This window comes from Patella vulgata, chromosome 7, assembly GCF_932274485.2.
Source record: "Patella vulgata chromosome 7, xgPatVulg1.2, whole genome shotgun sequence".
Lineage (NCBI taxonomy): Eukaryota > Metazoa > Mollusca > Gastropoda > Patellidae > Patella > Patella vulgata.
In genome coordinates, this window is record NC_065885.2 from 53125238 (window position 1) to 53145924 (window position 20687).

The 20687-nt window shown below is 36.5% G+C and overlaps 2 long non-coding RNA genes across 4 annotated transcripts; both read left to right on the forward strand.

The window, feature by feature from the left end:
• Positions 1 to 3428: 3428 nt before the first annotated feature.
• LOC126828832 (uncharacterized) lies at positions 3429 to 9186 on the forward strand. The gene is made up of 4 exons (XR_007683267.1): positions 3429 to 3553; positions 4484 to 4571; positions 7443 to 7612; positions 8479 to 9186. It is a non-coding gene; the product is annotated as an uncharacterized LOC126828832 (long non-coding RNA).
• A 2916-nt stretch (positions 9187 to 12102) lies between these two features.
• Positions 12103 to 18003, forward strand: LOC126828826 (uncharacterized). Of its 3 annotated transcripts, none has more exons than XR_007683260.2 (4): positions 12103 to 12123; positions 14373 to 14463; positions 16154 to 16311; positions 17575 to 18003. It is a non-coding gene; the product is annotated as an uncharacterized LOC126828826 (long non-coding RNA). The 3 variants fall into 3 exon arrangements; XR_007683258.1 differs by lacking the exon at positions 12103 to 12123 and adding an exon at positions 12640 to 12763; XR_007683259.2 differs by lacking the exon at positions 12103 to 12123 and adding an exon at positions 14195 to 14247.
• Positions 18004 to 20687: the final 2684 nt, after the last annotated feature.

Sequence of the window (20687 nt, forward strand, 5' to 3'; positions counted from 1 at the left end):
ATAGAATAAAAGGTAGAAATTATAGAATAAAATATAGAAATTATAGCATAAAGTATAGAAACTATAGAATAAAAGGTAGAAATTATAAAATAAAATATAAAAATTATAGCATAAAGTATAGAAACTATAGAATAAAAGGTAGAAATTATATAATAAAATATAGAAATTTGCATAAAATATAGAAATTATAGAATAAAATGTAGAAATACGTGAAGAAGTACAATATATGTGACGGTTTGTTTTCCTATTGTCTTTAATAGGTTATCAAAAATGTGTGTTCTATCCACTGATGTACATAATTTTACTAAAATTGATCACACCCTATCTTGTACCATCCTACAGTTAAGAGTGTAAGTATTGTGGGCTCTTGCCCGAATTAAACTATTACAACTCATTGTATAATTGTAGGCTAGCCTGGAGGTCGCGGGTTCGCTCCCAGTGTTGGCCGAGAAAGTTCATCGAGATTTTCCGGCATGGCTTTTCCTTGTCAGTGGTGCAGGACGGAGGGTCTGACAAGGACAGCTGTCTAGTCGTTCGGATGGGACGAAAACCAAGGACCCTTCTACACATTGGCGTGCACGTAAAATATCCCTTGACAGTTGGAATTCGATATGAGAGTAGGCCCTCGCGCCGCTGTCCGGGCAAAATTTCCCTCATAGCGCACTGTATGGCGCGTGTCCGTCTTCATTAGCCCAGTCGGAGCAGAACAGAGGGACGTTAAACTCCATTTTCATTTTGTATAATTGTAACAGCAGAGATATACATAAACAATCTTAGTAATCCATTCCTTTTCCTGGTGCTAAACTAAATCTACTTAATGTGATTCTTATTGACTCTTCATTAATCTATACTAATATTTGTGACTGTCGTTTGTCTGTCTGTCTGTTCGGGGTTGGCGGCTACATTAGGTCGGCCCGAGTCTGAAATTTTTGGTATAGGGGTAGCTCGGACCGGGGAGTAACATAGGCCAGGTGGCGTTAGTCTACCACTTCCGGTTTCGGAGTTATGGCCCCCGAGCGAAGCCGGTCTGTTCGGGGTTGGCGGCTACACTAGGTCGGCCCCGAGTCTGAAATCTGGGGTGTAGGGGTAGCTCGGACCGGGGAGTAACATAGGCCAGGTGGCGTTAGTCTACCACTTCCGGTTTCGGAGTTATGACCCCCGAGCGAAGCCGGTCTGTTCGGGGTTGGCGGCTACACTAGGTCTGCCCTGAGTCTGAAATTTGGGGTATAGGGGTAGCTCGGACCGGGGAGTAACATGGGCTAGGTGGCGTTAGTCTACCACTTCCAGTTTCGGAGTTATGACCCCCGAGCGAAGCAGGGTATCCTGCTAGTATATATATATATGAGCGACTGGAATTTATTTACACGTATATAGCTTAAACTGTTTGAATGGCATTTAGTAATTGAACACATTAAATTAAACCCAACAGTTCTATGGATAACAATTACTGATATTTCTAATCAAGTTGCGTTCAAAAAATGATTTTCTTGTCGTTATCAAGCACAATGTATTATGAGAACTGACAGAAAGGCGGGACCCTCTAATATATATGCATGATTATACAGTTCATTACATATAATAGTCCAGTCAATCTAGCTGAAAAAAGGGCCCAACCCAAAACAAATTGCAATTTCTTTTGGTGGTATGCATTTCAGTAAGGTCTCCTGCACATCATACTAAAAATGTTCCAAAATATTTTTGGTGGAAAGGAGTCAAATTGCGTAATATGCTAATTAGCATAATTTCATGTTTCAAAAATTGACTTAATGCTATAACTTGGCTATCAAATGTTCAAATTTGGTGGAAATGGTGTCTAAACCTATGTTTTCGTGGCCAGGTAAGCAAATAAACAGATATAGAATGTAATAACTTAATTACATGATTCACAATGCAAATTAACAGCCGCCATGATTGAAAAACTTATTTTCCCCCCTAAATCTGAAACTGTTTAAAGGAATACGTTATTATTAAGAAATTTCCTGTCATTCGTCATTCGGTTGTCTACAATTGTTACCCCGTAGTATATAGTAATGTAGCTACGACACTTTTATTTTGTTCTTGTTTCGCGACATAAAAACTACGGACGCTATCCTGATCTCAGTTTTATTCCAAGCATTCTGAGACAAGAAATATGGTAATGAAATACTCTGATTTTGTAGTGATAACTTGTGATTTTCTCCTGAATGCACAACAACTCAAGACAGTTTAGTGAGTTTATGATTTATGATGAAGCAAAGACAAGAGACATTGAGAGATATGCAACTAAAACTTCAAGATTTAAAAGAGTACTTTTTGTGCGACTTCTCGGATTCTAATAATCTGCGAATTTTTAATATAGGCCTATACTTGTGAAACTCCTGACACGAATATTTAATGTTTAATTTAATTTTCCGGCGTGGTTTCCCCTTGTCAGTGGTGCAGGACGGAAGGCCTGACAAGAACAGCTGTCTAGTCGTTCGGATGGGACAAAAAACCGAGGTTCCGTGTATAAATTGGCGTGTTCGTAAAAGATCCCTTAGCAGTTGGAATTAGATAGCACACTGTATGGCGTATGCCCGTCTTCATTAGGCCAGTATAGGAGCAGAACAGAAGGACATTAAACCCCATTTCATTTAAATTTCCCATATAGGGGTCAGCCCGTGTCAAATCACCAATTAAAACGGTAAAATTTACTCCAACCGTCTCATATTTTGATGAAAATTGGAATACATGTTTGATTAGCAGCCGCAAGACGATATTTCAAATTTCAGCTCGATCGGAATTGTACTCTAGGAAATATGGTGCGTGAAAATATGACATTTTCCACAAAAACAGGTGTGGCCGCCACACTTTAGACTCCCCACATTTCGGCAGCCAATAGGCCAATTCTCATTCAAGTAGACTATCGAGACTATAGATTCACACATATTACTGTATAGAAATCTTTGATGTGAGCAATTGCGGGACATTTTGGCTTGTATTGAAGAATAGAAGCATTTTGAGAGGCTGTCCCGCAATATGCCGGATGGGTGGTCACCCCATCACTTATTGAATTTTGTTTTCAATAATATAGAAGATAGTCTTGTCAAAATCACTGACTTGACTGAAGTGTGTGTGCGCTGGCTTGATATAACTTCCTGTGTTACGGACAGATTTCATATTTTTGATGAGTTTATTTATCACCGTCGAGTTAGAAATAGGTCAGTTATAGTATAAATCTTCATGTACACTTACATAATACATATAAATATATGGATAAATAAATGAATTTCAGTTCAGCGTTGAAGGCAAAAGAATGTTAGTTTCACAAATTATAATATGTAACGAATTTTTCTCCTTGCTAAATTTTACCAAATAATTAAAGAAGTGCGTAATTATTTTGGATAAAACGGCCATGCGTGAGAAACAGACAATTAATTAATCGCTGCATAATTATCATCCACAACATCCTGGTTGATAACATTTTATAACATGCAATAAATTTAGTAATGGAGTAGACCTGGTGTATTCTCCATAAACATGTTACAGTTCAAAAGCTTGGCCGTGTTGTTTTATGTGATACTACCGGTCTCGGGTAAGTTTGTTGTTTGATCAACTGAAATAATGTGAGTTTTTAGATATTAAATTTGAATAAACTACTTCATATCAACAGGTTTTGTCTCATTTTTGGGGCAATGGGTGGCTTATTGAAGTAAAATTTCTTGTAGTTTTGTTGAAACTAATATCTAAATAATAATGACAACACTAACTGCAAAACTCAAGCTTAAAACCACATCCCCAATAATACGTGTGTCCATGAAACGTGTGACACGACGCTTATTCATTGTTTCATATAATCTATGATTTAAAAAAAAACAACTAAAAAAAAAACCCCAAAAACCCCCAAAAAACACACGATGTGCGGTATATGACTTCCCCGTCCAACAAAACGAAGCCTTTTTGAACTGTTGTCGCCTCTTGGCTTAACTCTCTTGCCCACTACAAGGTCATTATGAAAATATGAGTGAATGTGCCAAGAAGCTTTATGAACTGTAGACGGCATGACGTCATTTTAAAATTATGACGATTGAAGGCAGTGACTAAGAAGCTAAAAAAGTGGTGCCAAAAACTAATCGGACCGCACCATCGATCAATCCTCCTTGTTTGTTGGCTTTAATCCTCAGTTGGACAGAAAACCAGTTAACCCTACTGGTGACCAAAAAGTAATGATATTTCGGACACTTTATTTTGTTGACTAGAAGGCAAAGTGATTTTTTTCACAAGAAATTTTATATTTCTTATTTTTTGTTTCACATAGTCCGTCAACCCGGAACAGCCAGGCATATTATCAACATAATTACAGACGCTGTTTTGGATTAACCAATATGGTGTCGATGACTTCGCCAAAATGACATGATGCCGCCTCCACTTCTTGGAATATGCTCATGATCATTCATTATCCACACCAAGTATCACAATTTACAAAATAGCAGATTATTATAGTCTATATTCTTATCTTTAATAGTATGTTATGGAGTTTTTTGTGGCGGTAATTACTTTCATACGGGTAGATGTTGTATAGTTGTGTGGAAGAGCTATTGTTGCGAAAAAAGGTAAATACAATGATTTTGTTGTACGTGTGTATGCATTGACACTATACCATGACAAAACGACCAGTCGGAACAAGACCCATCGGACCAGTTGATAGACGTAAGCTATTGAACTGTTGAATGGATAGACGTAAGCTATTGAACTGTTGAATGGTTTTAGGGAAAAGAGTTTTTTGTTAAAATTAACCGACAAGGTAGTACTTTTTAATCATTACAGTATCTGAGATTATAATTATTGCTTTTATAACCTATTATCCGTTAAAGATAAGAAACTCGTGTAATATGCCTAATCGTTTAATCTTTCTGAGATGATGTAATCTAGTTCATGCAGTTTTAAAATAAAGATATTCGAGAGATGCATAAATGACCAACTTTAGTTACTGTGCGGGCAGTTTTAAGCTACAATTTCTCAAATTTTTCTGGATTATAATTTGAACAGCTGTTCCAAACTTCTCAGCCAGACGCAAGAATAGGTAAAATATACCATTTTTATAATATATTTGAAATGGATCGTGTAAGTTGAAATTCAGCTCTACGTAATGCTGGGTTCTCACTGTCGTGCGATGCGTTACGATAGGATTGTCCCTATTGAGTCCACGATCTGGTACGTGAAGATACGTTCGGATACGTGTCGATACCATCAACACGATTGCCACGACTGATCTCAATATATGATTAGGCCTGAAAGGATCACCACGATTACTCCTCGACTAAAACCACGATTTCAATCAAACGCGAATCGTGATAGTGGGAACCTAGCGTAAGTGATTAAGTTTAAAAGAAGCTTCTTTGATTATAGATTAAAGGAGCTAAATCGCTAATATTTGGGACCTAGAAATTGACACAAATAGGAAGCAACGCATATAATAATGTAATATGAATGTATATAAACTGATTTACATTCAATCGTTTCTGTGTTTAGTGTAATTTCTAATCAGCAATGTTTGGCGAAATTCGCCCAAGTCTCAATTAAATGACAATCTGGTTATTTAGCGTCTGGTTATTCCAGTTTACACCGATGGTATTTATTGCGCATGCTCTCCAGATAAGAATATAGCATCCCCATTTGACATGGCTTGTTCCAAATTGCGCTGAAACACCGTATGGTACACGATTCGTGTACCGATGGTAAAATGTTTATTTTGTCTTGAATATTGGATATCAGAAGCCCGACTTTTCCCTGTAAGATCACAAGACCAATGTTGATTTGAATTGACAAATAATTCGTGTTTTCAATGTCGAAGATTTTTGATGATATTGAATTAGAGACTTAATTACTTTAAACCTTTAAATTGATCAGATACATCGCAAAAAAAAAAGGTAGAAGACCAAGAATAGAACTAATATTGTTTATTTGAGAATAAACCGATGTTTTAAACGACATTAATGGCAAGACTGTCCATCAACTTCACTCGTGACAATCTGTCACAAAACATGAATGTACATGTATAGCCCAGAGTTATGTAAGGATTACAAGTAAGCGCCCGAGGCAGCTCATCATATCCAAGAATATGCACAACATAAACCGACCCAAAATGGATTGCTTGATGTTTAGGGGAAGTTAAATAAATTTTTTGGGCAAATGTATTGTTTTCCTTAGTGGTAGTTAAATTTTCCTGGCAAATGTATTGTTTTCTACGAAATTGAGAATTCTAAATAAAAATTGGAAAAAGTTTTTAAAATTGGAAAATAAGGAAAAGCAAATTGTAAGAAATGGTTCGAATATGGGCTTCCGTAGTTTTTAAATAATGCGTCTATAAAGATTTATAAGACTGTGCGGGCAGCCATACTCAAGAACTGGTAAAATATAACATTAATATAATCTATTTGAAATGGATCGTGTAAGTTGAAATTAAAGATTCAATATAGAAATTCCATATAAGGTCATCCTATATTCCTAGATGTTTATGAAACGAAGTCGTATATAGATACGTACTTTGAAATTCAATAGTGGAGATGATTAATCCAGTTTTTTCAAGATTAAAGGTCATTAGCCATTTATTAGTTCAGAAATAATCCGTAGTTGTTTAAATCTCGCGTCTTTCAAAACTCCTAAGTCTTACATACCATCCGAATGATTACCCACTGTTCCCTGCCAGGACCTTCATCTTGTACCACTGAAAAGGAAAAATCACAATCAGACTGGAAAATCCAGCGGACCCTTCTCGGCCCACGATGGTTTCGAACCCGTGACTTTCTGTCTTACCGATTGAAGACCCAGAGAACATTCTGCACTTTTTAACACATTTTGGTCTATTTCTCATCAGCAACTCATATTTTGCCTTTTTCAGAGCTCAGTGCATAATGCTTCCCAACAGACCAAATATTAAACATCCTATAGTCATTAAGGCCCCGAAATAATTGCGATTTTGTAGTAGCTTTGCTGTCACTAGCTATTTGTAGAAGCGCCCTTTTTGGCAGGGTCCCTATGTTACAGAACTGTTCGTAATCTGCTGGATATGGCGCTGGGAGACCTATCAGACAATTGGAATATGGTGTCATGAAGATAAACACTCTGGTTTGATGAGATTCGCATTCTATTGTTTATGTCGGATGGTAGAGCTCTAGTATGGCGACGCAGGAACATGGCATGTGAACAGAGGAACATCCTTCAACGGATTCCGCCGACTCTATCATGCTATGGGGTTGCCTTTCATATGAGTGTAAACTTTCACACAGTTAGAGGTAATCTTAATATTCAACGGCATCACAAAAAGATATCCTAGACAGGGTTGTAGTGTCCCACTTTGACAACCATATTATTTATCACAATGTTAATAAGACCACACCGGGGATTTGTGATTTTTTTTCTCTGTATTATTAAGTTTTATAGTAACACGTTTATTAATATCATAAATCCATCTTTCTTTCAAGTACGACAACCAGTTACTCAACCACGACGATTTCTACCAGGACATTTTATCCAAGTTTTCCTAGAAGGACACCTTCTCCACCTTTATCCAGAAGGACTCCTGATATTCCCATTATCCCAATATGTATAGGGGGTATGGTTTTGGCAATAATTCTCTTTATTTGTACTAGTGGTAAGTGCAACCGGCTCTATATTGTAAATTTTAGTTGTGTATATATCATTTTCAACTTTTCACTTTAAAGATGCATTTTGCAAAAAAGATAAATCTGCCTATTGCAGGTCTTTCTTTAGGTCTTAAATGTTATATAACTTATTAATTAAGACATTTATTAACTTGCCAAGACCATAATCAACGTGTCACATTTGCTCTTGCGTGACTCATATCTACGTTTTACTTCAAATACCGGCTTACAGATGTACACATATGATATTCCTATCCCTTCTAGATTCAGATACCTTTATGCCTAACACTACCATAGCCGCAAGAACTTATTGAAGATAATCCTCTCTTCTAGCTTCTAATAGACTTCTATAGTCAAAATTTTCTCTGGCCTCTTGAATATCAAGTTAATGTCGGTCGCAAATCGTTTTAGATCGGTTTCACCCAAAGTGTCGATATTTACACCAGGTACAATATTGGCCAATATCTTGCGGGTGAACGCATTTAGAAATTTATTTGCAAAGGGTTTAGTTTCCCGTTCCACCTTATTCTCGACATGTTAACAGACCTGTTGCCAACTCGAATGTTTCAGACTAAGTGACGTAATACAGTTGGGATACTTCCCTCTTGTGGCAAGGGCCGATAATTCGGTGAATAGTTCAGATGAAGAGCCAGTGAGATCTTCTACAAAGTGAAATGGGAACATTTCAGATGTATGTAGATCATGCATAGTAATATAATCGGATACATGGGTTTCGAAATGGTTGGTTTGGATCTAGCGCGTTGCAAATGGGCATATTATTATTAAACAAATATCAATATGTTTTCGAGATAATGGCAGTAAAACTCCTCCAGACACATATTCTTATATTTTACAGTTGGTAGATGTGGGCAGGCCAGGCAGGAAACACCAGGATCAGATAGTACCAATCACATATCCTCTATATCTGGGAACACGGAGTCTAGTGGTGGTTTCTTTGCGTGGTCTTTAAACAGCGGAAACGATGACAGTGGGTTTGGGAGTTCAAGAAACGACGACAGCGGTTTTGGGTTTTCAAGCAACAATGACAGCGGTTTTGGATTTTCAAGCGGTAGCCATTTTGGGAGTTCAAGCAACGATGACCACGGTATTTCATCTTTCGGCGATTCAGATTAAGAATAAAAAAGTGAAAACACAACACTTAAAGGTGCGTCACTCACATTTTCACAAAAATATCAAATTTCTCACGGCTTAATCCATGCTAAGTATGAACTCAGATTGATAATTGAACTTTTAATTAAGAAATCAAAATATCAAACCCTATATAATCTTCGGCTACCAATAAATATGGCTGATATTCTTGTTAGTGATTAACTTTTCGTAATATTGTAGTTTGCAATCGATGAATAAAGTGCTAAATGACGCATTAGGCCTCTAACTTGTTGATTTTGTGATGGTAATTTATACACCGGCATATATTTATTGTTATTTGCCCGATTTGTCACAGATTGTCATCGACTTTTCAGGAATGGTTAGTATTGGGGTGAAGCTTTTTCATTAAAGTAGTTCCATGAGTCACGGCCTCGAACTTTACCGTGCACATACTCATTCTCCATGACTCAGTAAACTGAATCTGACCTAACAGTAGGCCAAAGACTACATGGCATGTACATAATTTGTCTCCTGCAAGACCGAGTTACAAACATGAACACATATCTTGGAGCGTAATGTTATGATATACTGTATATTTCATTTTCAAAAATAATTATGGCATAAAAACCTGACAAGTTTTTGTATTGTATTTAAAGGAGCTCATAGAAATCGACACAAATGGGTAACAACGCATATAATAATGTAATATGAATGTATATAAACTGATTTTCATTCAATCGTTTCTGTTTTTACTGTAATTCTTAATCAGTTATGTTTGGCGAAATACGCAGATTTCATCTTTTTATACTATAAAAACATATAAAAATTCAGCAAGCTGTACAGTTTTAGTCCATTTTTTAAAAATTAAATGGGGACAATCACATGATGTTTTAGATCAATCATATGGAAAACCAGGTAGGTCAAAAATAAATTCAACTTCATGTAAATAAATGGTCAGAAAGTTATCCCAAGCAGCACACGTCACTCAGGTTATTTTTTTTTAGGGCAAATGATATTTAATAACGGTTGAAGCAACAAGCAGAATCAGTCGATAACGTGGCACTCCGGTGGAAACAAACGTGATAACCTACTATGTTCAACTTATTCCCGACTAATGTTTTAGAGCAATGACTAAATTGCCACAGGTAACGTCTAAAAAATTAAATTAAGCTACTGGGGCAACAATACAGTATTTGCGTAGGTGAAGAGGATAACAAGAAAGCGAAGACTCCAATGACGAAGAAAACAATACCTATGAACATCTACAGCCTTTTCTAAAGATTTTAAAGGTCAGACTTTCCCTTTCGAACTAAAAGATGCGGTATAATCACAGTTATTGAGTGCTTCGTTTCCACCTAAAGACTCTGATGACGTAGCTCCAAGATTCGAAATGTGTGTTGCTATAAACAGCTCTAAATCTCAGGAAATATCATCGTTTGTATTTAAACCAAGTTCGTTAAAACAAATTAGAAAGACACGAATTGAATGACTATTGACCCATCTTTGTCGAGCCGAGATCGAAGTATGGAATGCACTGGACTGATCCCTGTTCTTTGGCTAGAAGCACATCTGCGTTAAGTGTCTGTTCGAAAGTTAAATCTACAGCCATTCTTGAAAAGGGCTTCCCGGTTCTTTTAAGAGCAATCTGCCCTTTCCGGAATTCACTGTCAAAGTAGGTATTGGTATACTTAAGCTTCAATAAGTTGCCTTAAAAGTGAATTAACCACCAGTTAATTGGTTAATTGTAGCAAGCAGTATAATTCATAATTTGACGGTTGTGTGGACAAACATTTAGCAAAGGATAACGTAACTCAAGTTATAGTGTATTAAAATTGTGTAGTGTATTGAATTCAATAATTACATAAAGCCCCAAAACTTTTGGTTCGATTTCTGAAATTTATATTTTTCAAATGTGGATCTTTGTTGCTGTTAAGTTAAGTTTCAGCCATGTAACTGATGACCATATTATTAGCCCCGTGATGAGATATTGAGCGTGGTTTGACCTGGGGAAAGCCCCTGAAATTTTGGTTAGATTGGCGAAATATTTACTCCAGCTATGGATATCTTTACTTCTAAAAGGTTTCAGCCATGTAACATATGACCTAATTTTGGGGTACTTGAAGGTGTTGCTGTGGCCATATGCCCCAGCAGTTGATTTTTACTTGTATGGATACGCACTACAAATTGTTAGGGTTCAAACCTTTTGTGACATATGACCATAATCATGTCATTAGCTTCTGGACAAAAATATGTTGCTCTTCTAAACCAAGTCATAAGCTCTTCATCTTATGAGGCGACGGTAGTTGAATGGTTTAATGCCTGCGCGTTAGATCAGAAGGTTTGTCATTGAGTCAAGTGGCTTGGTTTTGATTCCAGAGTAGGACCGCCTGATTCGCCTCATTGGTTTTCTCCGTTTTCCTGTCACAGCTAAAGAATCCTACACGCAAGCGAACTATTGAAGTAAAAATAAACCATATTTCAGTCCCGAAATGACCTAGTTTGTGTCGAATGGGCGTTAAACCCCATATCTCCCCTCTCTATCTCCCTCTCTCTTTTGTGGAGTAGTGCAAGTCCCAAAGCTTGAGCATGGAGGGAAAAGAAGGCAAGTTTGGTGCAACTTCGTCCGGTATTTTAGCAAATTCATCTTTGTAGATCAATTTCACAGGTTTCATTTCTTCTCGTGGACATTTTCTGGGGCTATCTCGAGACAATTTGGTTTCACAGGGTTAATTACGGTTTCTTTTTATAACAATCACAAGTTTTAAATATCAAGACGTTTGACCCAGGTAGCATTTACAATGTTCTGACACTGAGTCAACAACTCGGCGTAAAATGGTGATAGACTCAAGGCATTAATATGGTTTCATTATGACAGAAAGCTCAAAATCGTATACATAATTAAATAGGAAGGGGAGTGTGTGGATAGGCAGGCATTATGGAAGACAACATTTTCATAGGGCCACTCACAGAAGTGAAAACCGCGGGTAGTCTCTAGTGATCAATCAATGAAAATGACATATTTGGGACTCTTTGTATGGGGCATGTTTGTGAAAGAAAAAGCGCTACAAGATTGTGCGTAGTTAATGAAGCCTATTATGAACATATTTCATTTATTATTACACCTTACTATAGTTGCGTGTCTCAACTTAATGGCGAACTGAGCACAATCCCCCAATCACATGAGTACAATATGTTTTCAATCAAGCATAGTAACATTGTTACAAATTGTTCGACACCTACTTCAAGTACAATATGAAAATCCGGTTCTACATAGAACATTCACTAGTGGTGTCACTGCTCTATATTTAAAACGAATTATTGACCGTCTACATATCCTGGTTAAAAAGATATACACATGTAGTTCTAGGTGATTGGGCTTTCTCAAAATAAAGTATGAAAATGTTGCAGTAAATTAACCTGTAACGTGGGTTTTTTTTATCTATTGTCAAATGTTGTATTAATGAATAAAATGGGTATTTACAATATCCCGTCTTATTTAATGCCATCGGGGACTCATGGTGGCTCAGTAGGGTACTAGCTCTCTAATCAGAGAGTGTGGGGTTAGATCCCGGTGTTGGCCAAAAAAGCATCCTGGGATTTTCTAGTGTTGTTTCCCCTTGATAAGGCACATTGTCTAGTCGTTTAGGTGGAGCAAAAAACTGAGGTAAAAGAACCCTTAACGGTAGGAATTCAAATGCTGTGCTTGCAAATTTCCCTTATAGCACACTGTGTGGCATATATCTGTCTTCGTTATCCCGGTTGAACAAACTATAATTCACTGATTGGAAAAACTATTTTTAGTATAATGTATTATATGAAAGTACAGCCTTTCAAAGAAAATTCACTACTGGTGTCACTGTTTATTTGATCAAAAGAATAGTAATTATCATCCACAATATCCTGGTTGAAAAATACTTTATAGCATACATTATATTTAGCATTAGAGTAGATCTGTTGTGTTCTCCCTGATAGCATTAACATGTTACAGTTAAAATACTTGACCGTGGTCTGTTATGCGATATCAGTCTCAGGTAAGTTTGTTGTTTGAAAAATTGAAATAATTTTTTATCTTTTTTTAAGATAAAATTTAAATAAACTACTTCATAACATAAACAGGTTTTAATTCAATTTTAGGAAATGGATAAAATTTCTTGGAGATCTGATGAACCTACATGTATTTAAATGATAATGCCATCATTAACTTCAAATTTCAAGGTTAAAATTACACCCCACATCAATACGTTTGTCCAAAACATAATAACAGAGACTTTTGGCAAACGGAATTTTCACCATCCGTATTACGCATCAATGTAGTTTTAGGGTTTTGACAGATTTTCTCGCCACGTAGCTGAGCAGAGTTTAGTTATATTACAGCATGATGGCAATTATCTACCAAGATCACCATCAGTACTAGTCAACTGCCTAGCCTACAAATTCCTGGAAGGAGTAAAGTCGCTCGACAATCACCGAGCTATTAAATAAGATTTAATGTCGAATCTCCTTAAAAATTTGCGACTTCGACTCGACAGCAATTTTTGGTTTCATTCATGTATCATTTCAGAAAGTTTATACACCTTTACCAAAGAATCACACCATTGACTGATTTGCAAAGCCCCACCTCCCTAAATTTAGCACGTAGATCACCCAGCATGCAGACAGACAGGAAAAATATGAAAATTCAGAGAAAAAACTCATCAAAAATAATGATTAAATTCCAGTCTTTATCATGGTTACAATCACTGATAAGCGATACGGACCAGGATTTACGCATTCCAAAAGTCTCTATTCCCCAATGTTCCTGAAGCAACGATTGTGAGTTTTACTACATCTGGACGTTGCTAGATTACTTTGCATTTCCCGAACTTATAGCTACGTTTTCTCTTTACTGCAGACATGTGAACAGTAGCGTCCAATCAGAAGTTGTGGCACTAAAACAATTAAATCAACTATAGCGTATACCCGTCTTCGTTATCCCGGTTGAACAAACTATAATTCACTGATTGGACAAACTATTTTTAGTATAATGTATTATATGAAAGTACAGCCTTTCAAATTAAATTCGATTATAAAATGTGGGCAGTCCAGATGGAAAGCGCGAGGAATCTGACAGGCTCACAAGCTGGGTGAATACCCAATCGAAATTAGTACCGAAATATTCAGGGTATTCCCTCAGAAAGTCTATAATATAAAAAAAATGGCATATATTATGAAAATTTTTTACAGTGCTAGGTTTAAAATGTGCATTTTGGACTGCTCAAAGCCCTTACTTGAGAGTTAAAAGGGCGACGATTATAAACAAAGCGACAAAACAAACCTTTTTGAACTGTTGTCGCCTCTTGGCTTAACTATCTGGTTCCCACAAGGACATTATGGAAATTTGGATGATTATGCCCATGATCATATAAACCACACCATGTATTATGGCAATGAGATTTATCCCATAATGCCCTTATGTAACACGTGCAAACTTGTGTATAAAAAAGACTTGACTACATTGACTACAGTGGTGGATTTGGTTAGTACCTATTTTAAACGATCGTATATTGGTATCCTTACTAAATACACACATTGATCTGTCTAAATTAGTTATAAAAATACAACATGACAGATTGTTATTGTCTCTGTTCTTATCTTTAATAGTATGTTATGGAGTTTATTGTGGCGGCTATTACTGTTCTACAGGTAGTTGTTGTACTAGATTTGTGTGGGAGAGCTATTGTTGCGAGAAAAGGTAAATACAATGATTTTGTGTTTTGTTGTTGTACGTCTGTATGCAGTGACACTATACCATGAGTGGGATAATCAGACAACTCAGACAAAAGACCAGTTGACAGGCGTATGGGCTCGATGACTGTTAGAGGGGCAGAACCCAAAATGCCCGAAACAATTTCGGGTTACAGACGACGGCGCCGATCTTCTTCGGCGAAGCTGGTCGTATAGTCCGCGAATAGAGCAACTTCAAATTGGTCCGATATTGCTTAATTTAGGTGGGTGACTCAAATTCCAATCAACCAATCATACGAGTGCAGTCCATGGAGATGGAACAGCCTGGCGAAGATTTTGAAAATTTAACTGTTGCAAACGCGTTTCCTTCTATTACAGCCCATGATTACAGGAACTTCAATGTGGTCCAATATAGGTGGCTAACCTGAATCCGAAACAACTAATCAATCGTCACGGCGTATGGGGGCCTCGCCCTCCCAGAGAAAATTTTGAAAATTTAACCACCGCAAAAGCATTTTTCTACTATTAAGCAACTTCAAATTGTCCAATCGTTTTGTAACCGAAATCCCACCGACCTGAATTTCAACCACCCAATCGGAATGTATCAGCTGCATTCACAAATAATAAACGATGCCCGAAAAAATTCACACAAAGAAGAGTGGCCCCAGACAAAATGTTTTAATCCGTAGTCTATTCAGTGAAAGTCGTGGTATTTAAACATCCACACACACACACACTCTCTCATTGCCCCTGCCTTCAGTGCTAGTTGATAGACAATTTAGAACAAGACAGATGACCTCTCGGACCAACATTATGCTTTACTAATACGTTTCATAATTAAATATTATGGGGTTGCGGCCATTCCAATGACTAAGAGTTAAAATCTATACAAATTGCAGCTCCTCGCATAAAGCTTCCCTAGGGTCCAAATATTTATCATGCTATAGTCAATAAGGCTCAGTGTAAGCGCCCCATTTTATTTAGCAGGGTGTCCAATACGCCAAACATCTATTGGGTTTATATAACACCATAGAATGTTAAATATTTAGTTCCTTTTGAAGCTTCGGAGAGTCAATGATGGTGTAAAATATGAGTTGTCATGATGAAATGGAATTTAAAAAAGCCGTTTTGATAATAAAATGCGCTGAAAACTTACCATAGTGAAACTCAACCTTCTGGAAGATGAGCTAGAGAGAATGCAGTACTCTTGAGACACCAAGCACTATGTTGAAAGAGAAATGGTTACCTCACCGCCCCCTATCTTACAAAACTCTTCGTTATCGACTGGATATGGCACTGAGAGGCCTATCGGATTATTGAAATATGGCGTCGTGACGGAAAACACCTTCTCTAGGAGATTCGCATTATATTGGTCATGTCGGATTGTATGGCGACGTAGAAGCATGTCATATGCACAGAGGAACATTCTTCACGAAAATTGGGTGCCTTTCATATGACTGTAAACTTCAACTGGTAACAGTTAGAGGTTATCTTAATGTTCAACATCATCGCAAAGAGAGATCCTAAGACAGGTTTATAGTGTCCCACTTTGCCAATCACCCTCTTCTCACAAGGTTGATCTTTATCTACGACAACGTTAGACCACGCCCCGGTTTTGTCACATTTTTTCTCTGTATTAATAATTTTTTTTTATAGTAACACGTTTATTAATACCATACTTCTATCTTTCTTTCAAGTACGACAACCACGACGATTTCTCCCACGCCTTTTTATCCAAGTTTTCGCAGCAGGACACCTTCTTCAAGTTTTTCCACAGAGACTCCTAGTGTTCCTCCCGTTCTCCCAATATTAGTTATATTTTTTGCGGCAGTATTTACCATTATTTGTCTCTGTGGTAAGTGCAACTGGCTCTATATTATAAAATACTAGACTTTTCAAAAGAGAGATTTTTATTGTAAATTTTAAAGGAGCTAAATCGCTAACATTTGGGACCTAGAAATTGACAAAAGTGGGTCGCAACGCATATATAATACTGTAATATGAATGTTTATAAACTGATTTACATTCAATGGTTTCCGTTTTTACTCCCAATTTCAAATCAGTTATGTTCGGCGAAATAAGCCAGCAGTCTCAAGCGAGTGCAAATTTCTAGCGTCTGGTTATTCCAGTCTACATACGCCGTTTGATTTGGTGCAATGTGTCTAGCCTCGTCTCTTGATTCAACTGGGGCTGAAGCGCATTATGGTACACGATTCGTGTACCAATGGTAAAATGTTTATTTTGTCTTAAATGTTGGATATCAAAAGCCCATCTTTTTCCGGTAAGATCACAACATGAATGTTGATTTAATTTGACAAATAAATCGTGTTTTCAATGTTGAAGATTTTGGATGATATTGAGTTAGAGACTTAGTTACTTTAATTGCATATATTTCACATTTGTTTAGAAAACAGTAGACTTCGTGTATTCAATCTGTAAGCGTTTTCTCGTAGCTGTAATACTAATAATTAGCCGGGTGTTGCCCAGTTTTAATTTACAATCGATCATGTAAAACCTCTTTGATTGGTATTTAATAATTGAACATATTAACACAAGGTACAATTTTATGGATACACAATTACTGAGTTTAATACTATGGGACGTTTTGACGAGGATGCTCTCGTCTTTATCAAGCAAATGAAAACGATGGAGATCAGATTTCTTGAAGATATCTCTTTTGCTTATGACATTTAGTCAACATCCAACATGAGTTTAGGCTCGAGTTCTGATGAATGACGGGGAGATCTTCTCCAAAGTGAAATAGGAACATTACAGATGTATGTAGATCATGCATAGCAACATACCCGGAAGATGTATCATACATGGATTTGGAAATCGTTGGGTTAGGGCAGACATTCATATCCTTTAATTAACAAAATATGTTGCGACCTTTACTGGATTTATTATTGCAAAACTCAAAATCGATTCGTGTTGTGCAGTGCTAACTTAAAGTGAATCATATATGAGAAATGAAGAGTTTAGAGATACGTAGATAATAACCACAATATGCATTTAGATCTAGCGCGTTACAAATGGACATATTGTTATTAAGCAAATAACATGTTTTCGAGATAATGACAGTAAAGGTATTCCAAGCACACATTCTTATATTTTACAGTCATGGGTAAGAGTGGGCAGGTGTCAGCATTAGACTCGACTAGCCAAGAAACGCCAGGATCAGACAGTACCAATCACGTATCCTCTACATCTGGGAACACGGAGTCTAGTGGCGGTTTCTTTGGGAGTTCAAGCAACCATGACAGTGGTTTTGGGGTTTCAAGCGATAGTAATTTTGGGACTTCAAGCAACGATGACCACGGTATTTCATCTTTCGGCGATTCAGATTCTCTAGGGTAAATTTCTTCACCGATTTCCATCAATATTTTATTCAATAAACTGAATCTGGCTGAACAATAGGACAAAGACTATATAAATCCTCTACCAGACAGAGTTAAAACATGAACACACATCTTGGAGCGTAATATTATGATATATGTTGCATTTTCAAGATTATTGTATTTAGATGTATATTAAAATGTTAAAATCATTTGCTATGTTTTAATTATTTTTGGACGATTTCGAATATTTTTTTTTTTAAAAAAAAAGGACAGTCTTTTTCTGAACCTCAATAGGGTAGCAACACTAATCGACCAAAAACGTTGCAACAAATGACATACGACTTAATTGACTAAAGTATTTTTTTGTAGATAAACTTCCAAAGAAAAGAGAGCAAAGATGTCGGACAAGATGACTGACACATTATTTTAAATACAGCGTCATTAAAATAATTTTCTCGTGGTCTGAATCCTCTCTTGTTTGATTGAATCCCATTTCTGACGCGAGTGCCAATTCATTAATAATTATTTATACCATGTTTAATTAGTCCCTTAGTGATACTGTTCGATTGAATTATGAGATAATATTGGGGCAATGGTGTCTTATAACTTAAGTCATTTAGGCCGGATATTTATTTTTTAAATAGTAAATTCTATCTGTATATCAATTGTATTTAGAATTAGATAGCATTTTAGACAAAAGCAACAAAATTACCGAAGAAAAAAAATAACTCAGTCAGGACCGGAATCGAATCCTTGGTATAAAAATTATAACCATTAATGAAATATTAAACATAACACAAAATAAAATATCAGTCATAATCCTTTGTATGATTTTGATAACAGTTAGAAAAGGTCATATTATATGTTCAATTCTTTTAAATTGTTTAGTAACGAAGTAACCAATATACAGGTCTTTGATAGTGAAATAACTTACACATGATTAGCTTTGTATAAGTGTTTGAATCAATATACATTACGAACAATAGAATTCTATTGGGTGTATTACATATAACCCACAGATCATATTTTACTATATACAACTGGCGGTAGTTTTTTCTTTGATGTCCATAGCAGTTATATCTCATAACAACCTGTCATGACGTCGTCACAGGTTGATATATTCGTCCATATCAACCGCTGATGACGTCATGACAGGTTGATATTTCATATCAACCGCTAATGACGTCATCTCAGGTCGATATATTCAGCTCATATCAACCACTGATGATATAGAAGATCGAAATAAAACAAAAAAACACAGAAATAAATTTTTATTCTTTTGACAATTAAAAAATGTTATGGTACAGTTTGTAACATTCCGGGCCGAAATAGACGGCGTACTTATCGGCATATTTAAATCGATTATCCATACTCAATGTCTAAGATATCTTCCAGAATTTTCTTTCCGTCCACACACTCCTAGACTTGAAATTATTTATCGCTCAAGAGTTCCTTTATAAAGTATTTTATAACAGTCGGTCAAATCCTTCTCTGAACATACCAAAAACCTTCAATCATGGTTCACTGTCTGAATTCTTGGAAAAGAATGCCTTTTGGTCCAAATTTTCTGCAGGCTTTGGATAGATCCTCGTCGATATTTGCATTCACATCTATTCCATCGTCAATATGTTGGCTAAAAAGGATTATTTTTTCGTCTGACTTCGTATTACTATCCATTTTGTTTTTGCTTTCAATTCAATAGTCCAAAATGGCGACGTATAAACATAAACATGCACGTAATTGCACGTGATTACTTCGGTAATTTTCGCTATTTGGCGGAAACTATCGAGCAATTATCCAATCGTTGTTGCCTTTTAATGGAAGAGCCCATTAAATTTAAGGGTGAAATGGCGTTGTATATGTCGGATATAAACCTACTCTCCCTCGCGTTCTCTACCATATCAACCTCGGGTAGGTTAATATCCTATACGTAAACTGTCAAACTGTAATTGATGCATTATATCTTACCTGGCTATTAATCTAAAATCACATTCATACGTCCACTCGATTAAAACTATGTCACTTCGGGAGTAACAAATGGTTCGATTTTATTTCATTAAACCGTTTGGGCGTAGAGGTCTTTAGAAGTGAGAGGAAACCAAAGAACCCGGAGAAACCCCACGAGGCTTGAAAAGCGATCCTACTCTTGGTCACGTACAAGCAGAAAATCGAAACCACATCATTTGACTCAATGCCAGACTATGATTTAACGTGCACTCGTTAAACCATTCCCCCAAAACGCCCATAAGAAATTATACCATAAATGTACATTGGGGAATTCAAACTGCACCAGGTTTCGCTTCCATTATCAACATTATTATCATTATAGTACAAAGGAAAGAAAGAGAGAGAGAAATTGGGTTTAACGTCAACTCGACATATTACTAGGTCATTTCGTTAGTAACATATGGTTTAATTTTATTTCAATAATTCACTTGCGCGTAGGGGTCTTTAGCAGTGGGAGGAAACCGGAGGACCCGGAGAAAGACCCTACTCCTTGTCACGTACAACCAGGGAATCGAAATCACGCCAGTTGACTCAAAGTACAAAGGAAACAAAGACGGTGGGTTATGGGTTTATACATACGGATTTCGTTGAATATTAACATCACTATAATCACATTTAAATTTTCGAGACGTTTTGTTGCTGATTTAACAGTTCCATCTTTGACCGATCGATCATTGAAATCAAAGGAAAGTCATGTTTATTAAAATGGTCATTACCTTCTCGGCACTAATATTAAATGAAATGACATCAACGTGAAAGTGTCTTTAGCTTAGATATTAAATAAAGTCCATCACCCACATATTAGAATTGAGTATGCTATTCATTTCAGACAGAAACTCTAAATATGAACTATACTGTCTTGGAATTTTGATTATACCTGCATAGG